This window comes from Nerophis lumbriciformis, linkage group LG18 (assembly GCF_033978685.3).
Source record: "Nerophis lumbriciformis linkage group LG18, RoL_Nlum_v2.1, whole genome shotgun sequence".
NCBI classification, from domain to species: Eukaryota; Metazoa; Chordata; class Actinopteri; order Syngnathiformes; family Syngnathidae; genus Nerophis; species Nerophis lumbriciformis.
This window is the reverse complement of record NC_084565.2, coordinates 10,925,897-10,947,500: the sequence shown is the minus strand read 5'-3', so window position 1 is coordinate 10,947,500 and position 21,604 is coordinate 10,925,897. Positions and strand designations below refer to the sequence as shown.

The window sequence follows — 21,604 nt, the reverse complement described above, 5'->3', positions numbered from 1 at the left end:
ATGTAGGATTAACCGAGGGAGAATTCAAAACCAGATGGAACAATCACAAGGCTTCTTTCAGGAACAAAAACCTGCGAAATACCACAGAACTCAGCAAACACATTTGGGACCTCAAAGACAATAATGTTGAATATTCAATAACATGGCAAATTCTTGCATCCAGCACACCTTACAATAGTGGTAATAAAAGATGCAACCTATGCTTGAAAGAGAAACTGTTTATTATGTACCGTCCAGACCTGTCATCCCTCAACAAGCGCAGCGAAATTGTATCAGCATGCCGCCACAGACGGAAACACCTCCTAGGTAACACATGAGCCAATCACCACGCCCCTAGGCCAGCCTGTACCCACCCACTCTGTGCCCTATATAAACCATGGTATGCGAATGCTCCCATTAAAATCTCCTGACGATTGAGGGTACCCCCCCTCATGAAACAGGCCTGTAGAGATGAAATAGTCTTGTGATTTTTTTCCCACACATACATATATATATATATATATATATATATATATATATATACATATATATATATATATATATATATATATATATATATATATATCACATTACTTATGACAACGGGAGAATTAGAAAAAGACAAATGAAAAAAGGCTTTGTCAAGAATTGGAGCACCTGAAGAAAGGACACATAAGGTGCATCAGGTGCGCCACCAACAGGTGTGGCCAGCTGCCCCGCAGACAGGAACAGTGGAGGGTAGCGCGCATGTCACGTTAACTGGATGAACAGCTTTGTTTAAAAAAAAAAAAAGGAAACTAGAGCAGCATGCTGTACATTATTGGATCAGGCGCTGGTCCATCCAGGTGAATCCATCCAGGTGAACCCATCCATGAAATTCCTTTCAGGGCTGCAAGCGGCGCAGTAAAGCCACCTCTGCAGATAAGACGTATTGAGTAGCGGCCAAAGCAGGACACGTGGAAGCTAGCATCTGCTCTGTGGTGATGTCAGGCTGCCAAGGCAAAGGTTGGAATGTGGCGCAGGAAGTAAAAGACAAGGTTAATATTGCACACCTTTGCTCCCTGAGCCTCCCAGCAAAGAGCAACTTTGAAATATTCAGACACACACGCTGCGTAGAATGTGGTAGTGGCAGGATATCCAGGTGTGTGAGGACGAGGAGCGCTCCTTTTCAACACCCCGAGGCCTCCCCGCCATCTTTGTACGGCCAGCCTGCTGCCCTTCATGAATATTCAAGGCGTGTAATACAACGTGGGTCCATTGTCACACCGCCGCTCCGTCTCCTGTGGCGATATTGAATCACTGAAAGATTTATTATATTCATTTCCTGACCGAGATCAGCGAGCAGCGGCGAGAGCGTGCGCGTACTGCGCACTTAGCCCGTTAGCGCCGCGGCGTGTGAATGCATAGGAAGTGGCGAATTCATTGTCCATTTAAAGTAGCAGTGGAGTGGAAAACACAAGTTGACCATGTCCAAGTGTGTTTACAATCTGCAAAGTATGCGGAAATACCCTCTAAAATGTCACAAGGTGCCACAAATTCAGTCAGCCATTTTGAATATTCCGCTCCGAATATCTAGATTCTACGTCACTGGAGTAACGATTCTGCACTCTGACCATATTATTAGGTCAGTCATACTGGAAATATGCTAACATTGTAAAGAGATGTGCTGTTTATCATTCACAATCCTTATGTAAGACAAGAAAACATGCTTGGCTTTTTTATGCATTAAAATGGCTCCTCTCATTATACCAGGGGTGCTCATTACGTCGATCGCGAGCTACCGGTCGATCATGGAGGGTGTGTCAGTCGATCACCAGCCAGGCATTAAAAAAATTGTCCAAAAAATGAGCGATCATAAATCTTCACTATGACGTCACTTTCGTCACTTGATTGACATTCACGGCACCCGAGGGTCTTCTGAGATGAGCTTGTGCACAAGCTAGCAAGCTACGGAGTTTGCCGACAATGTATTTCTTGTAAAGTGTATACAAAAGAGTACGGAAGCTGGATAAATAAGATGCCAAAAACCAACCACTTTCATGTGGTATTGGACAGAAAGGAGGACTTTTTTTCTCCTCCATTCGAAAATGTGGACGTTATCCGCACCACTGTCTGATTCCAATCAATGCAAGTCATCAGAATCAGGTAATACACCAACTTATATTCTTGTCTTCATGAAAGAAAGGAATCTATAAGTGTTAAACATGCTTGTATTATCTTTAAACACTTTTAACTTATTAACAATATTAATTATATGTGTTAAACATGCTTGTATTATCTTTAAACACCTTTAACTTATTAACAATATTAACTATATGTGTTAAACATGCTTGTATTATCTTTAAACACCTTTGACTTGTTAACAATATTAACTATATGTGTTAAACATGATTGTATTATCTTTAACCACCTTTAAGTTGTTATCAATATTAACTATATGTGTTAAACATTATTGTATTATCATTAAACACCTTTAATTTATTGACAATATTAACTATATGTGTTAAACATGCTTGCATGATCTTTAAACACCTTTAACTTATTAACAATAATAACTATGTGTGTTAAACATGCTTGTATTATCATTAAACACCTTTAACTTGTTAACAATATTAACTATATGTGTTAAACATGCTTGTATTATCATTAAACACCTTTAACTTACTAACAATATTAACTATGTGTTAAACATTTTTGTATTATCATTAAACCCCTTTAATTTATTAACAATATTAACTATATGTGTTAAACATGCTTGTATTATCATTAAACACCTTTAACTTATTAACAAAAACATATATTTCATAAATAAGTAAATATAAATTATATATATGAATGAGGTAGATCCCCACGACTTGATCAATTGAAAAGTAGCTCGCCTGCAGAAAAAGTGTGAGCACCCCTGCATTATACTCTCTAAAAACATCCAGAAAGCGCCAACAATACTCCATTTACATGTCCTGACCTGGAAATAAAACAAATATGAGTGATATTGTTATTATAAGCGCTAACGCAGACGGACTATTTCAGCGACGCATCGATAGCAGTGAGCTAAGGCTAGCTTACGCTGCTATTGTCGACACATTATAATGTGGCGGCTGCTTCTGCTTGGTCTCAAACTTGCTAAAAGTAAATTCTAGATTATAATTCATGCATCTCTCACCTGCTAGTAGACACATGTGGCCATGGAACAACAGGCTGGTCCACTTTTTGAACCCTTCGTGAGGATTGTGATTGATTCTTCATCCAAACGGAATTACGTGAGCATGCCGTCGGTCGACATCCCAGCGAGAGTGGAAATATTACAGTAAGTGTATGTTTTATTTAGAATTACTATGGTTAGTTTGTATGTTTAGCACCTAGCAATGCTGCTAAGGCTATAGTGTCACAATAAAGCTACATCCGTCTAAAACGTATTACTCATCCTCTTTGTATTCGGGCTCAAAAATATAAAGTAATCGTTGTTGGCTCTCACTAAGTCTGCTTGATTAAGCATTGTTGTTGATGGGGAAGGGATCTGTGGTTCCTCCTCTACGTCACGTGACTGGCTTCCTCATTATCTCTCAAAATGTCTCGGGAATCTCCGTGAGATTGATACTATTTTTATCATATCTATTTAATCTCAACCTTTGGAAGTCTTTTGGTGTCATAAATCCATACTTGCCAACCCTCCCGGATTTTCCGGGAGACTCCCGAAATTCAGCGCCTCTCCCGAAAACCTCCCGGGACAGATTTTCTCCCGAAAATCTCCCGAAATTCAGGCGGAGCTGGAGGCCACGCCCCCTCCAGCTCCATGCGGACCTGAGTCTGCTTTCCCACGATATAAACAGTGTGCCTGCCCAATCACATTATAACTGTAGAATGATGGAGGGCGAGTTCTTGGTTTCTTCAGCGGGTTTATTGTTAGGCAGTTTCATTAACGTCCTCCCAGCGCGGCAACAACACACAACAACAGCAGTCATGTTTTTGTCTACCGTAAAGCAGTGTGTCTGCCGTAAACAGCAATGTCGTGACACTCTTAAACAGGACAATACTGCCATCTATAACATCAATAACATATACGGCTTTTAGAGAGTGCAGTGCACAACTGCGCACACAACAAGGAGACGAAGCAGAAGAACGAGGAAGATACAGCCGTGGCGACGCCGACGACGAGTAAGATGAAGAAATACACTTTGTTGCACCTTTCCTGCCTGAGTCCGGCAAATAGTTGCAAATCTTGCTTTATTGATTGCTTGCACACAGCCAATCCAACACAAAACAAACTAGTCCCCGCCCGCACTCACGCTACCCCTCCCTCTCTTCTCTCGCCCACACACTCACTGACGTCACCTATTAAAGGGCCACACACACACATACGCTACTCTCATAACAGCTTGTAAGTTCCAAGCCGCAGCTGCGATTGGACCTGGATAGCCTCCGGGAAGAAGTAGTGGACTACCAAATGCTTGGCACTGAAGATCTTCCTCAGGAAGCAAAGATTGACCGGTTTTGGGCCATGCTAGGAAGAGATGGAAGATTCCAGACTCTAGTGCGTTTGATGAAAGCACTTTTGTGCGTGCCACACAGCAATGCATCATCAGAGAGGGTGTTCAGCATGGTTAGAAAAATAGTGACAGAGAATAGAACAAGGATGGACAATTCAACCCTTAACTCAACAATGAGTAGATGAGTGTTATGTGTGTGTATATGTGTAAATAAATGAACACTGAAATTCAAGTATTTATTTTATTTATATATACATATATATATATATAATAAAATAAATAAATATATATATATATATATATATATAGCTAGAATTCACTGAAAGTCAAGTATTTCTTATATATATATATATATATATATATACATATATATATATATATTTAACCACGCCCCTAACCACGCCCCGCCCCAACCACGCCCCCCGCCCCACCCCCGACCACGCCCACCCCCCCGAAATCGGAGGTCTCAAGGTTGGCAAGTATGCATAAATCAGATATATATATGATAATAGTTTCAATATAGAGGCGACTTGTTTTTCCACTCTACTGCTACTTTAAGTCAAACTAGAAAGGCCCTCAGTGAGGCTCAGGTCGCTGCCATGGTGAAGAGTTTGGGGTCCAAAATGCGGCCCCACCATACCTGCCAACCTTGAGACCTCCGATTTCGGGAGGTGTGGGGTGGGGGGCGGGGCGGGGGCGTGGTTGGGGGCGTGGTTAAGAGGGGAGGAGTATATTTACAGCTAGGATCCCACTCGAATAATAGAAAGGCGTTTAATTCGCCAAAATTCACCCATTTAGAGTTCGGAAATCGGTTAAAAAAATATATGGTCTTTTTTCTGCAACATCAAGGTATATATTGACGCTTGCATAGGTCTGCATAGGTGATAATGTTCCCCTTTAAGAAACATATTTATTATTGATGTAGTTAGAATTTGTCGTACCATTGTGTAATTAATTGTCTGTACATTTGTTTTTCATCATTTTTTGTGAATCCTTTCATTAGTGTTTGTTTTTGTAATTAGACCTGCTATTTGAGTGGGCCCCCGTCAAGTCAAGTATTTCATATATATATATATTAGAGATGCGCGGATAGGCAATTATTTCATCCGCAACCGCATCAGAAAGTTGTCAACCATCCGCAATCCACCCGATCTAACATTTGATCAGAACCGCATCCGCCCGCCATCCGCCCGCACCCGCCCGTTGTTATATATCTAATATAGACGATGCAAGGCATTAGTGAGGTTATAAAGCTTTTGCCTGTTAAAGAAAAGAGACTGATCCAATGCAGCATTCGCGTGCCACGCTGTCACGACCCAGACGCACACCAGTGCGCAATCATATGGGAGCTGCTGTCTCTATCAACCAGGGTGAGCCCCACCCCTTTCGTGAGCGCACTGCGCGCGGAGTGACCCCTGTTACGCGCCCCCGGCAACAGGGGTGGCGGGCAGGTAAGCTGCGCGGGCGGAGCGCGCGGAGTGACCCCTGTTACGAGCCCCCGGCCACGGGGGTGGCGGGCAGGTAAGCTGCTTACATGCTGCGCGTGACGCCGGCCGCGGCGAAGGCGGACGAGGCGGGGTGTCGGTGCGGTGGGCGCGGTGGTGACCCTGGACGTGCGTCGGGCCCTTCTCGCGGATCGCCTCAGCTACGGCTCCCGGTGGGGCCCTCTCGGGGGAAGGGGCCTCGGTCCCGGACCCCGGCGAGGCGTCGGGGGCCTTCTCCGCTCCGTAAAAGTGTCCATCTCTTTTTTTTTTTTCTTCTGTTGTGGTATATGCTGCAGGTGCCTGCTCGTTTTTCGTATGTGGGTAACAACATTTAACTATGTATATATATTTCCGAATTGGTTTAACTGCCACCCGCCTGAATCTATTTAAAATCTAATTTTTTTAAATTTCAATCGCCCGACCCGACCCGACCCGACCCGACCCGCTGATAAAATCTAATTTTTTTAAATTTCATCCGCCCGATTCGCGGATAATCCGCGGACTCCGCGGTTGTGCCCGCAAACCGCGCATCTCTAATATATATATATATATATATATATATATATATATATATATATATATATATATATATGTATATATATATATATATATATATATATATATATATATATATATATATATATATATATATATATATATATATATATATATATATAAATAAAATAAATACTTGAATTTCAGTGTTCATTTATTTACACATATACACACACATAACACTCATCTATCTACTCATTGTTGAGTTAGGGGTTGAATTGTCCATCCTTGTTCTATTTGTCACTATTTTTCTAACCATGCTGAACACCCTCTCTGATGATGCATTGCTGTGTGGCACGCACAAAAGTGCTTTCATTAAATGCACTAGATGGCAGTATTGTCCTGTTTAAGAGTGTCACAACATTGCTGTTTACGGCAGACAAACTGCTTTACGGTAGACGAAAACGTGACTGCTGTTGTTGTGTGTTGTTCCCGCGCTGGGAGGACGTTAATGAAACTGCCTAACAATAAACCCACATAAGAAACCAAGAACTCGCCCTCCATCATTCTACAGTTATAACATTATTGGGCAGGTACGCTGTTTATATTGTGTGCCTGAATTTCGGGAGTTCCAAGTGTGCTCTGATTGGATGGCTGCTTTCCTTCACCTGGTTCGGGGGGGTGGGGGGGGGGACAAACAAAAAGTCGTGGTGAAGAATGAAAGATTTCAAGCAAAAACGGAGAGAACTACTTGCCAAAACGTAAGCGGCTTTGACATTTAGCAAGAGTTGTGGATTTGTTTAATCACACTCGCTGGAGAGAGCTGCTAAAATATTTACTGCTCTGCTTCAGTGTTGTGAAGACAGCTCATGTCGCCGGAGCTCCATGAGTCACTTTTGCATGTGATGAACTATATTTCTTTCCTGGGGGGTGACAGCTACTGCTCTCCCACAGGGATTGTTCTAGAACAGTATGTTGAATAGGTTAATTTAGCCTACTAATGTGTATTTATAAATGGTTGATTAAATAGGCTAGTATACTAGCAAATATAAATCAACCATTTATAATTGTTCTAGAACAGTGTTTTTCAACCACTGTGCCGCGACTGTGAGATATTGTCTGGTGTGCCGTGGGAAATTATGCAACTTCACCTAATTGGTCCAAAAAATATTTTTTGCAAATCAATAATTATTATCTTCAAATAATGTGGTGTTGCTTAGTGTCTGTGCTGTGTGGAGCTTGGCAGGGTAACCATGTAATACTCCATGTCAGTAGGTAGTTCATTGCTTTGTAAAAAGTCGGAATGTGTCGGGTGAGACGAGGATGGTTTGTCGTGATCCCAATATGTAGAGCACAGCGGGAGGCAGGGTGCAGGTAAAAAGGTATGTAACGCTTAAACCAAAAAATGAACAAAAGGGAAAGGGAAAGGAAAAGGTAATGGCTCTGCAAAGCGAAAGTAAAATTGAACTGGCTACAAAGTAAACAGAAACAGAATGCTGGACGACAGCAAAAACTGAAACATCCGTACATGACGTGACCATCAACAATGTCCACACAAAGAATGATAGCAACAACTTAAATAGCCTTGCTTGTTAACACAAAGCAGGTGCGGGGAATCACGCTCAAAAGGAAGACATGAAGCCGTTATAGGAAAACACCAACAAAACAGGAAGGGCCACTAAAATAAGAGCGCAAGACAAGAACTAAAGCACTTGTCGGAGGCAGATATTTACATATATCCGAATTTAAGTGTTACTTCTTTTCTTTCATAGTCATATTTGAAAACAGCTCGTGTTTTTCCATTTGTTCTCTTTCTGTTTGTCTGCAAGTAAACTGTGTGAGTTAACCTTGAAGCTTTGGAATGTTAGAAAGAGCGATAATGGGCATTTGTTTTGGCTAGAGAGACATGACTGCCAGGGACTTAAGAGGGGAGAGGGTTTTTTCGGGGGGCAGACCATCTTGGCGACGCGATTGAATGTTCTATGCTGGACTGGTCTGAATGTATATGCAAAGCTTTGCAAATATATTACAAAATACCTATTCTGTCTCTGGTGGTTTTTCTACTCAGCTTTAAGTGTCGTAAAGAGCTTGGGAACGACTTGTGACTTGAATTCCCTGGGAGGAACAACTGGTCCAAAACGCAACACACTACACACAGGAAAACACCAACAACCTCAAAATAAAACACGATGACCTGGTGGAGTTTCATTTTTTAACCTTTTCTGCTGGTGGTGTGCCTCCGGATTTTTTAATGAAAAAAATGTGCCTTGCCTCAAAAAAGGTTGACAAACTGTTCTAGAAGGCCCTGTTGGTTCCCAAGGAAACGTGAGAAGCGGAAGTAGTTTTCTTTTTTCCAAATCACTTTGTTTGAATGCGTGCCACTTCATCTGATCAGATGTTATTTAACGCTTAATCAAACAGGCGCTGACTGAATGAACGTAGTCGCAGGCATGTTTCACAGTGGAATCCAAGTCAATTGTCGGTACTTTCGTGTGAGCTCAATTTAGTTAAGAAATGTTCATTCTTAAAAACATTTAACCCTGAGCTGTGTTGTTCACTTCTGTGTCTCATTTGCAAGTATTGTACCGTATTGTAAAACAGACTTTGCATGTAGTTGCAATTCCAGGACATTAAATGGCAGTAGTGTAAAGACTACCTTAGCCGAGAAGTAGTCTTTGCCATGAAGTTAAATGTGCCAGTCTTTTCTTTTGATACCTAAGAAGTGTTTAAACTAGGTATGGGAATCAAAAAATGGTTCTTGTTCGGAACCGGTTCTAACTGCATCAATTAGGGGTGTCTGAAAAATATTTTCAAATGAATCGCAATTCTTATTTGTAACAATTCTATTTATTTATTTATTTTTGCAGGTTATTTTTTATTTTATTTTATTAATCAATCCAACAAAATAATACGCAATAATACCATATCAATACATTTCCAATTCCAAAACCAAACATTGGAAGACCATAGTTATGTCTTGCAGGCTATCAGCTAATGCTAGCATGTAAGACCAGATGTTTTGATTGGATCTTACGGGGTTCACTGGGACATTTGCTACGCCCATTAACTGGCCCAGCAACATTCAGAATAGCAATCAACAGAGGACACACAAACATGACACAAAACAATCCAAAAGTAGTCAAACAAAAAACGAATACTATCAACAACAATATCAATATTAATAATAATTCCAACATAGCAGTGATTAGAAATCCCTCATTTATATTATAACGATTCTTAATCGATATTTATTTATTTATTTATTTATTTATTTTATTTTATGTTTTTATCTGTCCTGTTCAGCCACAAACCATATTGTTGATTTAGACGATCTACATCTGCTGTGCAGATTTACTTTAGAAAATAATAAGTATACTGCACTTCTCTTTTTGCCTTATTTGTATTTGGCTTTATTAAATGTTAGGGCAAAATGTTATTTAAAAAAAAATAAAACATTTTCTTTGAAGTAGTATATAAGTTTATCAGAGCTGGTTATTTATTTTATGAAGGAATGTAGATGATCATAGAAGTGGCACCCAATGAGAATAAAAAAAAAAAATTGAATCGAGAATTGCTTCTAAAGCGAATTTTTTCATGAAAAACTTGCAGCTATTTGCCACAGTGCTCCTGATTTTCGGTAGGTGAGTGTTCAATTGCAGCCAGAGAAAAGTTGCATTTTTCTTTCAACGATATTTTCCCCCATTCATTCTATTATACAGGTGGAACTTAAAAAAATAGAATATTGTGTAAAAGTTCATGTCATCAATTTAACTTCAATGTGAAACTATTTATGTGATATTAACTCAGTACATGAAAAGTGAGATAAGTCACGCCTTTATTTTTTTATAGTTTTGACGATCATGGCTTCCAGTTTTTGAAAATGATGTTCTGAGATATTCAATTCAAGTTTTATACATGAACTGTAAGCCATAATCATCAAAACCGTTTGCTTGCTTAACATAATTTTTATTGCGAGATCCAGTGGACACAATTAGAACAGCTATTCGGACTTTATCAGTGTATTTTCAGAGTTTGTCGCTGATCTAGTGACGCACGCAGATAATATAATTATAATGGGGGATTTTAATATCCATATAAATACCCCATCAAACCCTCTGTGTGTGGCGCTCCAGACTATATTTGATAGCTGTGCTCTTACACAAATAATAAATGAACCCACTCATCGCAACGGTAATACGATATATCTAGTGTTTGTCCAGGTTGTCACCACCTCCAAAATGTATCTACAGAGCTATTACACTTTTAAGTCACAGTCCATCTGGGATTGACCAAAATAAATAATAAATGGATAAAAACTATTCTAGGTATCAAATACCTCATTTGTCATGTCCACATATAAACCCTGTGCTAATTCAACAAACCATACAAATGGAGGTAGAAACTATTTAGGAAGGTTGAGGGTGCCAAATAACGATTTGTTCGAAGCAGAAGATGTAAAACGGTAGGTTACTCGTTTTAGTTATGTCGAGGGGAATCTCTTGCTTGGCCCCAGGTATAAACTGTTTGCTTGCCTGACTTAATTGCTATTGCGAGATCCAGTGGATACAATTAGAACAGCTATTCGGACTTTATCAGTGTATTTTCAGAGTTTGTCGCTGATATAGTGACGCACGCAGATAGAATAATTCTAATGGGGGATTTTAATATCCATATGAATACCCCATCAGACCCTCCGTGCGTGGTTCTCCAGACTATAATTGATAGCTGTGGCCTTACACAAATAATAAATGAACCCACGCATCGCAACAATAATACCATAGATCTAGTGCTTGTCACCACCTCAAAGTGTATCTACAGAGCTATTACACTTTTAAGTCACAGCCTATCTGGGACTGAACAAAATAAATAATAAATGGATAAAAACTATTCTAGGTATCAAATACCTCATTTGTCATGTCCACATATAAACCCTGTGCTAATTCAACAAACCATACAAACGGCGGTAGAAACTATTTACGAAGGTTGAGGGTGCCAAATAACGATTTGTTCGAAGAAGAAGATGTAAAACGGTAGGTTACTCGTTTTAGTTATGTCGAGGGGAATCCCTTGCTTGGCCCCTGGTTTAAACTGTTTGCTTGCCTGACATAATTGCTATTGCGACATCCAGTGGACACAATTAGAACAGCTATTCGGACTTTATCAGTGTATTTTCAGAGTTTGTCGCTGATCTAGTGATGCACGCAGATAGTATAATTCTACTGGGGGATTTTAATATCCATATGAATACCCCATCAGACCCTCCGTGCGTGGCGCTCCAGACTATAATTAATAGCTGTGGCCTTACAAAAATAATAAATGAACCCACACATCGCAACAATAATACCATAGAAGATCTAGTGCTTGTCACCACCTCAAAGTGTATCTACAGAGCTATTACACTTTTAAGTCACAGCCTATCTGGGACTGAACAAAATAAATAATAAATGGATAAAAACTATTCTAGGTATCAAATACCTCATTTGTCATGTCCACATATAAACCCTGTGCTAATTCAACAAACCATACAAACGGAGGTAGAAACTATTTACGAAGGTTGAGGGTGCCAAATAACGATTTGTTCGAAGAAGAAGATGTAAAACGGTAGGTTACTCGTTTTAGTTATGTCGAGGGGAATCCCTTGCTTGGCCCCTGGTATAAACTGTTTGCTTGCCTGACATAATTGCTATTGCGACATCCAGTGGACACAATTAGAACAGCTATTCGGACTTTATCAGTGTATTTTCGGAGTTTGTCGCTGATCTAGTGACGCACGCAGATAGTATAATTCTAATGGGGGATTTTAATATCCATATGAATACTCCACCAGACCCTCCGTGTGTGGCGCTTCAGACTATAATTGATAGCTGTGGCCTTACACAAATAATAAATGAACCCACGCATCGCAACAATAATACCATAGATCTAGTGCTTGTCACCACCTCAAAGTGTATCTACAGAGCTATTACACTTTTAAGTCACAGCCTATCTGGGACTGAACAAAATAAATAATAAATGGATAAAAACTATTCTAGGTATCAAATACCTCATTTGTCATGTCCACATATAAACCCTGTGCTAATTCAACAAACCATACAAACGGAGGTAGAAACTATTTACGAAGGTTGAGGGTGCTAAATAACGATTTGTTCGAGGCAGAAGATGTAAAACGGTAGGTTACTCGTTTTAGTTATGTCGAGGGGGAAGAGCCGCAGTCACACTTTATTGTGTACCTCTTGCTTGGCCCCAGGTATAAACCGTTTGCTTGCCTAACATAATTGCTATTGAGACATCCAGTGGACACAATTACAACAGCTATTCTGACTTTATCAGTGAATTTTCAGAGTTTGTCTCTTGTCCAGTTGACGCACGCAGATAACATAATTATAATGGGGGATTTTAATATCCATATGAATACAAACTATCCAGTGGACACTATTAGAACAGCAGCTTCTTTCATGAAAATGTGGGGCTCATTTTTAGCAAACACATCTCGCAGACCGGATCAGGTATAATCCGCACGCTTTGGATGCTCATTGAGCTGAAGTCTCACAGTTTCAATTCCACACATTTTGCTCAAGTGATCACCCGTCCAAAAAAAGAAAAGCTAATCTGGTCCCACCCCTGTGCCGTAAGCAGCAAATATCAAAAGAAAGCGGTGGTGATAAATAAAAGTTTTCATATTACTTTGAGTACATAAATAGTTCATGATGGCCCAGAAAAGACCTTAGAAGTTAGCTAAGATTTCACATATGAGCTAAACATTTAGCTTTGCTTCGATAACAGAGCGGCAGCATGTCAAACATTCCAGCAGAGAATCTAAGAACAAGTCAAGAATATGGAAGTCGTGAAGTGTCTACAGAAAGTCCACAGGAAGTTTCGACTGATTGACGACGGGGGACATCAGGAACGATGCCAGCCTTTTTGATTTTGCTCAGGCCAGATTTTGAACATAATAAGTAGGACGCCAAGGCCTGCTGTCAGTCTGTATTTATTCAGTTGCTACAGCAAAAAGGAGTGTCCCTTCTCCGCTAATTGAGACTCTGTAGAACCACCCTAATTACCCAGATAAGGACTCTGGTCGGTAATTTTCCTGGCACACGGGGAAGTGAACACGCCTCCAAAGCAACACTGGACTCAGCAACAACTCAACGGAAACAGATGGTGAAGCCAACGTCGGTTGGAGAAGAATCACACACAGGTAGACCTCCAGATGATCATGGCCTGATTACGTTTTGGATCGCATCTGTAGAGTTCAAAGTTTAAATCTGGATTCTTGCTCTCATCCCGAGGTGGAATGTCTGATTCTCAGAGATCAGGCTGCTTGTCCGTGGAAGAACTCCGCCAACGTTTCACCTTTGAAGTGTTAATTGGAAATGGTAGGAGCCATCTTTGTTTGTGTTTTAGCAAAAAAAACAGAGAGGCTTTGTATGTTCATCTCCTGGATAACAGATAAAAACAAGTACTTTCCCCCTAAAAGTTGACTGTTGTGTTCTTCAGTCAATTCAATCTTTGATCGCATGAATATAAACCCTGCAATTGTTTAGTCTTTTGAAAATAAAGACAATTGATATGATAAATGGAGCGTAGTTGGCAGTTTTTTTTGAGTGCTTTATTGTATTCCGTCAAGTGACTTCTTCCCGAGAGTGAAAAACAGTGGTGGTCAACCAAGTCAAGATGGCTTGGTTGACCAAGCAAGCAGCGCGTCAACTATCTGAGTACAAACAAGTCTTAAATCTTCCTGCAAAAAGCAAATACGAGCAATAAAATCAAACTATGCCAGGGTCCCTATACTTTATTAAAAAAATATTTTTTGAGTAATATCAAGGGTGCTGGGATCAGACCGTTGTGAGACAGGTTAGTTGTTGCAAGAGTGATCTGGGAACAGTCGCATTCCCAGACGTATGAACTATTGTGCTCCAGACATCATTCTACAGGACAAAACAGATGAAACTTGTAAAAGCATGGAGGTCTACAACTTCTTTGTGTGTCTGGGTCAAGGACGTTGGTATCAACACTCTCCTGGGTACATATGTATCGTTTTTGGAAAGGTATGGTTGTATTTCATGATTTAACTTCGCGTATACTGCCATGTATGTTGTTGTTGTTGCACGCACTGTTTACGAATAGCTTGTTTTCCCGTCTTTATGAAAATATAACTATAGATGTCAACATTGTGTACGTGCTGAAAGATTCATTGATGATTGTTTATCAAAATATAACTATAGATGTCAACATTGTGTACATGCTGAAAGATTAATTTATGATTGTTTTTCAAAATATAACTATAGATGTCAACATTGTGTATGTGCTGAAAGATTCATTTATGATTGTTTATCAAAATATAACTATAGATGTTAACATTGTGTACGTGCTGAAAGATTAATTTATGATTGTTTATCAAAATATAACTTTAGATGTCAACATTGTGTACGTGCTGAAAGATTCATTGATGATTGTTTATCAAAATATAACTATAGATGTCAACATTGTGTACGTGCTGAAAGATTCATTTATGATTGTTTATCTAAATGTAACTATAGATGTCAACATTGTGTACGTGCTGAAAGATTCATTTATGATTGTTTATCAAAATATAACTATAGATGTCAACATTGTGTACGTGCTGAAAGATTCATTTATGATTGTTTATCAACATATAACTATAGATGTCAACATTGTGTACGTGCTGAAAGATTCATTTATGATTGTTTATCAAAACATAACTATAGATGTCAACATTGTGTATGTGCGAAAAGATTCATTCATGATTGTTTATCAAAATATAGCTATAGATGTCAACATTGTGTATGTGCTGAAAGTTTCATTTATGATTGTTTATCAAAATATAACTATAGATGTCAACATTGTGTACGTGCTGAAAGATTAATTTATGATTGTTTATCAAAATAAAACTATAGATGTCAACATTGTGTACGTGCTGAAAGATTCATTTAAGATTGTTTATCAAAATATAACTATAAATGTCAATATTGTGTACATGCTGAAAGATTCATTTATGATTGTTTATCAAAATATAACTATAGATGTCAACATTGTGTACGTGCTGAAAGATTAATTTATGATTGTTTATCAAAATAAAACTATAGATGTCAACATTGTGTACGTGCTGAAAGATTCATTTATGATTGTTTATCAAAATATAACTATAAATGTCAACATTGTGTACATGCTGAAAGATTCATTTATGATTGTTTATCAAAATATAACTATAGATGTCAACATTGTGTATGTGCTTGAAGATGAATTTATGATTGTTTATCAAAATAAAACTATAGATGTCAACATTGTGTACGTGCTGAAAGATTAATTTATGATTGTTTATCAAAATAAAACTATAGATGTCAACATTGTGTACGTGCTGAAAGTTTCATTTATGATTGTTTATCAAAATATAACTATAAATGTCAACATTGTGTACATGCTGAAAGATTCATTTATGATTGTTTATCAAAATATAACTATAGATGTCAACATTGTGTATGTGCTTGAAGATGAATTTATGATTGTTTATCAAAATAAAACTATAGATGTCAACATGGTGTACGTGTTGAAAGATTCATTTATGATTGTTTATCAAAATATAACTATAAATGTCAACAATGTGTACATGCTGAAAGATTCATTTATGATTGTTTATCAAAATATAACTATAGATGTCAACATTGTGTACGTGCTGAAAGATTAATTTATGATTGTTTATCAAAATAAAACTATAGATGTCAACATTGTGTACGTGCTGAAAGATTAATTTATGATTGTTTATCAAAATATAACTATAAATGTCAACATTGTGTACATGCTGAAAGATTCATTTATGATTGTTTATCAAAATATAACTATAGATGTCAACATTGTGTACGTGCTGAAAGATTAATTTATGATTGTTTATCAAAATAAAACTATAGATGTCAACATTGTGTACGTGCTGAAAGATTCATTTATGATTGTTTATCAAAATATAACTATAAATGTCAACATTGTGTACATGCTGAAAGATTCATTTATGATTGTTTATCAAAATATAACTATAGATGTCAACATTGTGTATGAGCTGAAAGATTCATTTATGATTGTTGTGTTTGGTAGAAACTTAACTCTTTTAGATTTTGTTCACATGTGCTTTCTTTTATTTAGACTCACCAAGTTGGTGCTTTTTGAAAAACTTGTAGCAAACCTGTGTATTAAAAAATACAAATAATATCAAGATAATACTTCAAAGGAAATAATAAACTTTAAAAGTATATCAAACAAACGTTTAACAAAGTGATCACTGCAAACTCATGTCAGCTACTTTTCTTGACTTCTTTCATAAAATCTTGCACTCTTTCTGCTTTTTTGATTACCTCTCGAGGAACTCTGAAGAAACGTTTATCCTTTTCGCGATTTGAACCAGTCGTACAGCCGAACACAATGCAAGCATAGGGGATTTATTCTTCGCGAGAGGAAAAATGGCCCCGAGTACCAATTGAGAACAGAGCTAGCTTGATCACCAGGTGTATTTAATGGGCGGGACGTCAGCAAAATCTCGGCAAGAGGCGAAATGGATGAATCCCCATTTACCTGCGTTCCTCTATACCTTTCCGAACATGAAATGTAAGAGTGTAACATTGTAGTGGTTAGAGTGTCCGCCCTGAGATGGGTAGGTTGTGAGTAGAGATGTCCGATAATATCGGCTTATTGGCCGATAAATGCTTTAAAATGTAATATCGGAAATGATCAGTATCGTTTTTTTTTTAAATTATCGGTATTGTTTTTTTATTTTTATTTTTTTTATTAAATCAATATAAAAAACACAAGATACACTAATAATTAGTGCACCAACCCAAAAAACCTCCCTCTCCCATTGACACTCATTCACACAAAAGTGTTGTTTCTTTCTGTTATTAATATTGTGGTTCCTACATTATATATCAATATATATGAATACAGTCTGCAAGGGATACAGTCCTTGATGCTGCTCCACTAATAGTACTAACCTTTAACACTTCATTTTACTCATTTTCATTCATTACTAGTTTCTATGTAACTGTTTTTATATTGTTTTACTTTCTTTTTTATTCAAGAAAATGTTTTTAATTTATTTATCTTATTTTATTTAATGATTTTTTTTAAAAAGGACCTCAACTTCACCATACCTGGTTGTCCAAATTAGGCATAATAATGCATACTTGCCAATTCTCCCGGATTTTCCGGGACACTCCCGAAATTCAGCGCCTCTCCCGAAAACCTCCCGGGACAAATTTTCTCCCGAAAATCTCCCGAAATTCTGGCGGAGCTGGAGGCCACGCCCCCTCCAGGTTTATTGTTAGGCAGTTTCATTAACGTCCTCCCAGCGCGGCAACAACACACAACAACAGCAGTCACGTTTTGTCTACCGTAAAGCAGTTCGTCTGCCGTAAACAGCAATGTTGTGATACTCTTAAACAGGACAATACTGCCATCTAGTGTACATGCATATGTGACAATAACATATACGGCTTTTAGAGAGTGCAGTGCACAACTGCGCACACAACAAGGAGACGAAGCGGAATGCATCATCAGAGAGGGTGTTCAGCATGGTTAGAAAAATAGTGACAGAGAATAGAACAAGGATGGACAATTCAACCCTTAACTCAACATTGAGTAGATGAGTGTTATGTGTGTGTATATGTGTAAATAAATGAACACTGAAAATCAAGTATTTCTTATATATATATATATATATATATATATATATATATATATATATATATATATATAGCTAGAATTCACTGAAAGTCATGTATTTCTTATACTGTTTATATATATATATATATATATATATATATATATATATATATATATATATACCGTATTTTCCGCACTATAAGCCGCCCCGGGTTATTAGCCGCACCTTCAATGAATGGCATATTTCAAAACTTTGTCCACCTATACGCCGCCCCGGACTATAAGCCGCGCCTACGCTGCGCTAAAGGGAATGTCAAAAAAACAGTCAGATAGGTCAGTCAAACTTTAATAATATATTAAAAACCAGCGTTCTAACAACTCTATCCCAAAATGTACACAAATGTGCAATCACAAACATAGTAAAATTCAAAATAGTGCAGAGCAATAGCAACATAATGTTGCTCGAACGTTAATGTCACAACACACAAAATAAACATAGCGCTCACTTTCTGAAGTTATTCTTCATTCGTAAATCCTTCGAATTCTTCGTCTTCGGTGTCCGAATTGAAAAGTTGGGCAAATGTGGGATCCAAAATGGCCGGTTCCGTCTCGTCGAAGTCATCGGAGTCAGTGTCACTGTTGTCCAGCAGTTCTGTGAATCCTGCCTTCCGGAAAGCTCGGACCACAGTTGTGACCGAAATATCTGCCCAGGCATTTACGATCCACTGGCAGATGTTGGCGTATGTCGTCCGGTGCTGTCTGCCTGTCTTAGTGAAGGTGTGTTCGCCTTCGGTCATCCATTGTTCCCACGCCGTTCGCAGTCGTGATTTGAATGCCCTGTTGACACCAATATCCAGCGGTTGGAGTTCTTTGGTTAATCCACCCGGAATGACGGCGAGTGTTGTATTTGTGTGCTTCACTTGTTTTTTGACACCATCTGTGATGTAAGCGCGCATGGAGTCGTATATCAACATGGACGGAGCTGTGTGAAAAAAGCCACCCGGCCTCTTCGCGTAAACTTCCCTTAACCACTCGCTCATCTTTTCTTCATCCATCCATCCCTTCGTGTTAGCTTTTATGATGACGCCGGCTGGAAAGGTCTCTTTTGGCAAGGTCTTCCTTTTGAATATCACCATGGGTGGAAGTTTCAGGCCATTAGCATGGCAAGCTAGAACCACAGTGAAGGACGACTTCTCATTCCCTGTGGTGCGAATATTCACCGTACGTGCTCCCGTTGTATCCACAGTGCGGTTCACAGGAATATCAGTTGCTGTGAAATAGTAATCCGTGTGAGGATGGAGAGATTGCGTCTTTTCATGAACCGGATCCTTGTCGCTTAGTAGGAGCCATTTTGTGGTCTTTACAGATGTAAACAGGAAATGAAACGTACGGTAATATCCGCGCGCTTTTTCTTCTTCTACGTGGGCGGGTGGTTGCTTACAGTAGAAGAAGAAGCGCTTCCTGTTCTATGGGGGCGGGTGCTTACCTTGGCGGTTGCTTGCGTAGAAGAAGAAGCGCTTCCTGTTCTACCGGGAAAAAAGATGGCGGCTGTTTACCGTAGTTACGAGACCGAAACTTTATGAAAATGAATCTTAATATTTATCCATATATAAAGCGCACCGGGTTAAAAGCCGCACTGTCAGCTTTTGAGTAAATTTGTGGTTTTTAGGTGCGGCTAATGGTGCGGAAAATACGGTATATATATATATATATTAGAGATGCGCGGTTTGCGGGCACAACCGCGGAGTCCGCGGATTATCCGCGAATCGGGCGGATGAAATTTTAAAAAATTAGATTTTATCAGCGGGTCGGGTCGGGTCGGGTCGGGCGATTCAAATAAAAAAAAATTAGATTTTAAATAGATTCAGGCGGGTGGCAGTTAAACCAATTGGGAAATATGATGTAGCGGCTAGCTACGGGGTGTTAGCCAATGGCTTTGGCTGGGGGGCGGGACTTCCGGGCAAGTTAGGGAAGTGACGTTGTTGACAGGAAGTGTTAGTTCGAGTTTTGAAAGAGAAAGGGAAAGAGGGGAGACGCACATTGGAGCTGTTGTGTGGTTACATTGCATCTTATTACAATAAATACGAGACAAACGAATAAGTCTATGAGCCTACGTTCCTGGGAACATTACAATATATACATAGTTAAATGTTGTTACCCACATACGAAAAACGAGCAGGCACCTGCTGCATATGCCACAACAGAAGAAAAAAAAAAAAGAGATGGACACTTTTACGGAGCGGAGAAGGCCCCCGACGCCTCGCCGGGGTCCGGGACCGAGGCCCCTTCCCCCGAGAGGGCCCCACCGGGAGCCGTAGCTGAGGCGATCCGCGAGAAGGGCCCGACGCACGTCCAGGGTCACCACCGCGCCCACCGCACCGACACCCCGCCTCGTCCGCCTTCGCAGCGGCCGGCGTCACGCGCAGCAGGTAAGCAGCTTACCTGCCCGCCACCCCCGTGGCCGGGGGCTCGTAACAGGGGTCACTCCGCGCGCTCCGCCCGCGCAGCTTACCTGCCCGCCACCCCTGTTGCCGGGGGCGCGTAACAGGGGTCACTCCGCGCGCAGTGCGCTCACGAAAGGGGTGGGGCTCACCCTGGTTGATAGAGACAGCAGCTAGGACGGTGGCCATGGAAGTTGGAACCCGCTAAGGAGTGTGTAACAACCCACCTGCCGAATCAACTAGCCCTGAAAATGGATGGCGCTGGAGCGTCGGGCCCATATACCCGGCCGTCGCCGGCAGCGAGACGCGCTTGGAGGTGCGCTCAGCGCGGCTCCCATATGATTGCGCACTGGTGTGCGTCTGGGTCGTGACAGCGTGGCACGCGAATGTCTGTGCTGCGTTGGATCAGTCTCCTTTCTTTAACAGGCAAAAGCTTTATAACCTCACTAATGCCTTGCATCGTCTATATTAGATATATAACAACGGGCGGGTGCGGGCGGATGGCGGGCGGATGCAGTTCTGATCAAATGTTAGATCGGGTGGATTGCGGATGGTTGACGACTTTCTGATGCGGTTGCGGATTAAATAATTGCCTATCCGCGCATCTCTAATATATATATATATATATATATATATATATATATATATATGAAATACTTGACTATATATATATGAAATACTTGACTTCACCAAGTCAAGTATTTCTTATATATATATATATATATATATATATATATATATATATATATATATATATATATATATATATATATATATATATACATATATATATGTGTGTGTGTGAAATACTTGACTTGCTGAATTCTAGCTGTAAATATACTCCTCCCCTCTTAACCACGCCCCCAACCACGCCTCTGACCACGCCCCCCCGCCACCCTCCACCCCCCACCTCCCGAAATCGGAGGTCTCAAGGTTGGCAAGTATGTAATAATGTGTTAATTCCACGACTGTATATATCGGTATCGGTTGATATCGGTATTGGTAATTAAGAGTTGGACATTATCGGAATATCGGATATCGGCAAAAAAGC

At 39.7% G+C, this 21,604-nt stretch overlaps 1 protein-coding gene across 2 annotated transcripts in view; it reads right to left on the bottom strand.

The window, feature by feature from the left end:
* The window catches only part of igsf21a (immunoglobin superfamily, member 21a), a 695,152-nt gene that overhangs the window by 68,846 nt on the left and 604,702 nt on the right, over positions 1 to 21,604 (bottom strand). The gene's annotated exons all lie outside the window — the stretch shown is intronic.